Here is a 5,975-nt window from a genome sequence, read left to right on the forward strand (position 1 = left end):
GGGGGGGGGGGAGTCGAGGAAGAAGGAGCACTGTTCCTGAAAAGTGAGTGAATAAGCAGAAGCACAGGGAGGTTTGAGGAGGAGCATAAATTAGGAAAATGAAAGGGAAAAAAGGAGGCGAGCAAGGGTGGCTGTGAAAGTTGGGTGTAGACAGAATGGTTCACTGGCTGAGCGTGGAGCAGCTAAAACACATCAGCTCTGACTCGAATGGGTTTCAGACGCAGACCAATTCTTCCTCTGCGTCTCCCCGCCAGACCCACCACTCGCCCCTGGGATTGAATTAGGCCTGCTCCATTATACAGTTGCCATGGGGACCCTGACACCTCCACTGACGAAGTGAGAGCACTGCAAGACCGAGTTGTGGTTCAGAACCTGTGACCGTACACATGCCTTTCTGTCAGCTGTTCGCTACCAAAGGTGAATCTGTAGATGCCACTTACAGGAGGACGATAAAACAATTTGCTCCTTTTTTTTTACCACCATGAACCAACGTTTTTATTTAATTCAGTGCAAATTAACACAGTCTCTAAACACGCCTCATTGGTTGCCTGGCTTCGGCCCCCTCACCACCTCAGTCTATTCCAAATCCCCACCGAGGCAGCCAGAAGGCCTATAGATTAGGTCTAGGTAGAGTCAAACTAATCAGGCTAATCAGGGCAGGGCCTGAATCAAATCACTACACAACCTATTAGAGAAACTATCTCATGCAAAAGTAATAAGTGTCAAAAACCAAACGTTTTAAAGGAAATTATTGTGAAATGTTTGAGGCTGAAGTTGGTTTAAGATGGCAGAAATCCACTTTGGTCTTGGTTCCACTCAGACTAGCTGCTAGCTCATCTGTCTACTCAGAAATAATCTCTTTTTCTTGTTTCCTCTGTTCAGCTTCAGCCGCTTACTTTATGTTAAACTCAGTTTAACGCCCTCTTTTTGAAGCACCTTTAGTTTTTGTTTTTATGTTTACGACAGTTTGTAGTGGGGCCAGTGAGAATCTTAATGAAACAACAGTTAGATCTTGTTAACCCCATGGGAAATTGCAAGAAGCTAAACACTCAGACAGGGTTTGAACAGAAGTACAGGATAAAATAGACCTGTGTGCATTTTGTTTCATGCTGACTTTGAACCTCTGAGATCTGTTGCCTACATTTTTATTTTTCGCTAACCCTTAAACAGCACAAAATACTCCTTGCAGCTGTGTGAAAGATGCAGATGCTTTTGTGACCAACATTAATAGAACATTAGGCAACTGGAACGTGTTTCATGCCTGTTGGGAGACGAAAAAAAAAAAAAACGTTTAAAAAGACACATTTCTACTATATTATTTCCATACTTGCCCAAGTCCAAGTGGGAATAATTTTTTGTTGTTTTTTTTTTTTTTGCAGTTTTATGAGGGCACCACATCTTGAAAGATTTTCAAATGCATTTGTGAGTTTGTGCATTTCTCTAATTATACATCTGTCCTTTAAGAAAGTGAGCATGGCAGACATCCCAGTTATCTACTTTTAATGTGTCAGGACACACACACAAACACACACACACACACACACACACAAACACACAGTTGGTCGGGCACCGAAAGTAGATACCTTTTCTGTCTCCCCATGTAGGAATCTTGTCACCAGCACAGTTCTAATGGATGGCCAGAGAAAGGATGCCACCCACAGCACCATCTGGCTAATGCCGCGTCCTCTGCTTATGAATTACGCTAAATTGTGCCCAAGAGAGAGAAGCCACATGTTCATTATGAAAGCTGCAGGGGTATTAGAGATCCCTCGAGTCGTGCCAAACGAGCTGCATGTCACAGGACGGCGTGACACACAACACGGTGCCATGAAGGGGTGGGGTGGGGTGTGGGGGGAGCGAGAGAATACAACCTTCTGAGCTTTAATAGGATGCATTCATCAGGAAACCTTGACTGAGGTCTGACAGGGTTTCGTTTCCATTGTTCCAGTCATGCTCAGCCGTTCTGTCAGGGCTGGCTGTGGACAGCAGGCTGTTTAGAAAGTCACGCTGCTCCAAATTTTATAAGAGATTCAAGTTTGGAGAAAAATCAAGGGAACTTCACTACAAGAGACACGTGTGCAGCTCCTTAATAGGTGCCCCTACATTCTGCTGATTGCTTTCATTTCTGTTTACTCATTTTTAGCCACATAAAGGCACTTATTTCAGCTGAAGAGATCAGGGTTTTTATATATCTCTGAGTGCAGGTTTTATGTTCAATGTTTTATGAACCCATCCATCCACCCAAATATCCTCCGCCGCTGCTTCTCTGCAGGAGTGCGTGTGCAAACTTTTACACCGGCGGTCACCTAATCAACCCTTTCCACTGCATCAGATCCAGCACACTCGTGAGATTATGACACAGTATTTATCGCCGGCATCCGAAGGCGAAGTGGCGTCTGTGGGAACGTGTGTTTGTCTGTAGCGTTTGGCAAATCATCTCATGAACCACTGGACAGGCCTTAATGAAACTCTCGGAAAGCAATGATTGTGAGGACATCTACAGCTCAATTCAAGATGGTCACCACAGCTAATCGACCTTAGCCAACAACAAAATGGCTATAAGTCAGTCAGTTTTACAGATATTATGCTATAATTTGGTGTTCTAGTAGCTGACAGTCGTTCACAACACATACTCCGAGCACTAACAGATCATTTCATGATATTGCGCACAATGTCAGTTTCAAGGTTTAACCAAAATGAGCATGACTCTGTCATTTCTCAACACGAGATGATTTCAGTTTAAAACCCCAGCATGAACGGCTGTGAACGATGCCTCCCTTTGAGGAAAGCTATGCCTCTGATTCATTATTGTGATTAAAAGTTGTTGTTTTTCGTTGCTGCTGATCCAAGGAGCTTTTTTTTTTTTTTTGCACCCCCAAACAACCATTGTTGGTTCTGATGCCACTAGCGAGCTCTGGGCTGAAACATGATGGCCATTTCGAAGCGTACTGCTTACAACAGCAGCCAGCGTACGCAAACCACCATTAGGTGTCTTTATCTGTGCCTCGACCATCATGAGACCAGCCTAACAGCATCTGTCAGTCCCTGCAAAAACTCCCCTGGTACTATAAAAGGCCGAGCCTCCTCACTGAAAGAACCGAGGCTGGAGAACCCAACGGGGACCCATACCAAGGTATAGCAGAGAAATAAAATGATCTGTTAGTGTTGGTTGTTTTTTTTTTTTTTTTTTTTTTCATACCACCACAATGTGCGCCATGTATCGCCGTAAAAGGCAGATGGGGGAGGTGGAGGTGGAAATAAAACATGCATGAGTCGCCTGCAGCCCAGGAAAATAATTACTGTCATTTAGCAGACATGCAGAGGAGAGCGGTGCAGCCCAGTGTGCCCACAGTACATCGCCGCGCCGCCTGCATACCAATAAACTGGAGGGAAAACTAAGAGGTGGGGCGCCCTGAGTGGGAAAGAGTTGTTTGAGAGGCTGAGTGGCTGCTTGATGGTAATGGACGCCATATAGTTTATTTATGGATCTGTTTTCTTATGCGAGTCAAACTATTGCAATCCGACAGACTTTTGTTTTCGTCTTGCTCCTGTGCGATTAAAGGCCTGGCGTTCCTCGAAGGAAAGCGTACCGCCACGTTACAGCCACTTCTGTCTTGGCAAAAGTAGCTTAGCTATGGCGGCCATCTTAAACTGGGTTGACTCCAAACTTCAGTGTCAGTTGTAGGTGTACATCTACTGGTTGTTTAATGGAAAATTCATCAAACGACTCATGAGATCATTTGCTAACGGATAGCGCTGGCTGTAGCAGTTAATTGTAAGCAGCGGACAGTGCCCGGAGCACGTGTTGAGGATGACTCTCAGCCACTACCACGACGGGTTTTAGCTCAGTGTCTGTAAAACTGGCTCGGTTAGAGCCATTTCCAAAGATCAGACGGAAAGATTTGACCTAAATGTCTCGGCTCAGACTAAACCATGTGCTCACTCCACATCTGTCCAAACCCCCCACCCCGCCCCCCTCCTCCCTTCCCTTCCCTTTTTGACTGGAGTCAGACCCACACAAAAAAAAAATTTATAGCGAGTGGAGGGATGCCAGCGGAGGTCAAATGCGTGAACAGCTTCCCGTCTGCCTCCCCTATCATTCTTTATGGCTGATGTAGTGGCGGAGCCTTCATTACCCTGAATTATACGCTGCAATTATTACCTCTCCCCCCGGCCTCTGCAGGACGACCACGGCCTTATCATCTTATCATCTCACCCAGGAGGAACATAATGCAGGCAACTATAGATATATGGCACAACATCTGCCTCCAACATGACTCCTCTGCGGATCTCTGAACTTTCTGTGCTTCCACCTTCGGCGTGTGATGTATGGGGAGCGCGGCTGGCATCGTGGGTTTATTTACAGACAGCTATATTGGGTTACATTTCTGATGCGGGTGTGGGATTCCTCGCTGTGTATAATCTGTGGCTTTAACAGATCCCCACACGACTGCAAAATGAGACCTTCTTCTCTCTGGCGCTAAAGTGTAAAACCGCCCAGTGTTGTTCAGAGAGTCCTGGAACTTGACATGAGCTCCACCTCAACTAGATTTTTTTTTTTTTTTTTTTTTTTACTTTATCAAGTTTGAAATACCAGCTGCAAAACGATGTGACTGCTAAACTGAGTTGGAGTCAACCCTATATAAGATGGCCGCCACAGCTAATCAACTTTAGCAAACACAAGAATGACTAAACCTCAATCAATCTTATAGAGGATGAGCAAAAACTTGGTGTGGTAGTAGCTGAGAGTCATCCCCAACTCATACCTAAAGCCCTAACTGATTGCATGAGATATGCCATTAGCTATTGGACTCCACTCTGACCGTCTGTTAGCAAAATATCTCATGAACCACTGAACAGATTTTAATAAAACTTTCAGACATTAATCATTGGATGTACATCTATAACTGATTAACTTTTGGAGCCAACCCAATTCAAGATGGCCATCGCAGCCAACTGACCTTTAGAGACACAAATGTGGTTATAATTGGTTATAATTCAGTCATTTTACAAATATAAATTTTTTTGTAATAGGAGCTGAGCATCATCCCCAGTTCATACTCTGACCACTACACATTGTAATATTTTTGCCAATAGCTTCAGCATTAACTATGGGCACTAACCCTGTTTGTCTGTTAGTAAAATATCCCGTTAACCACTGAACAGATTTTAATGAAACTTTTCGAAAGTAATCATTGGATATGCATCTACAACTGATTTACTTTTGGATAGACCCCAATTCAAGATGCCCGCCACAGCTCATCGACATTAGCGAACACAAAAATAGCTCTAACCCAGCCAACTTTACAGATATTGACCTAAAATTTCTTGTGGTAGTAGCTGAAAGTCATTCCCAACACATACTCTGAGTGCTCACATGTTGCACAAGGTCTTTGCTTAAAATCTTGGGGAAACCTGTTCGAGTCAACCCTATGTAAGCAAAATATCTCCATAAACACTGGACAGATCTATAAATTTTAGATACTGAGCGAAATTTGTTTCGATAGTAGCTGACAGTCATCGTCAATGCATACCCTAAGCACTAACACATCTCATGACATCTTGGAACATCACATGAGACGGATAACTTCATATTCAAAACAGCCACGACTTCATAGTTTCTCATCATAAGATGATCTTAGTTTAAAACTTTGGGCATGTTAGTCACCGGGGCGATATGCATTCCCTCAAGCAATGCTAGGACTTTCATTTGTTGATAGTTCTCAAAAATATAAATACAATTTTAAGCTGTTGTAAAATCCCGTACTTGTGTTCTTGTTGCTCCTTTCCTCATATGTATTGCAACAACTGAGGTGCCAGTGTGAGGCCTGATAATCTGGGAAATCAGCGGGGTGTTGGGATAACAGCAAGCTTTGGCAGTCCTGATATATTCTACTTTTCACAAGTCATTCTTTGAGTGGGCACACTGAGAGATTCAGTGTTGTATCGTGGCGCTCATATCTGTGCCGGCGCAG

Source organism: Kryptolebias marmoratus, linkage group LG1 (genome assembly GCF_001649575.2).
Source record: "Kryptolebias marmoratus isolate JLee-2015 linkage group LG1, ASM164957v2, whole genome shotgun sequence".
NCBI lineage: Eukaryota > Metazoa > Chordata > Actinopteri > Cyprinodontiformes > Rivulidae > Kryptolebias > Kryptolebias marmoratus.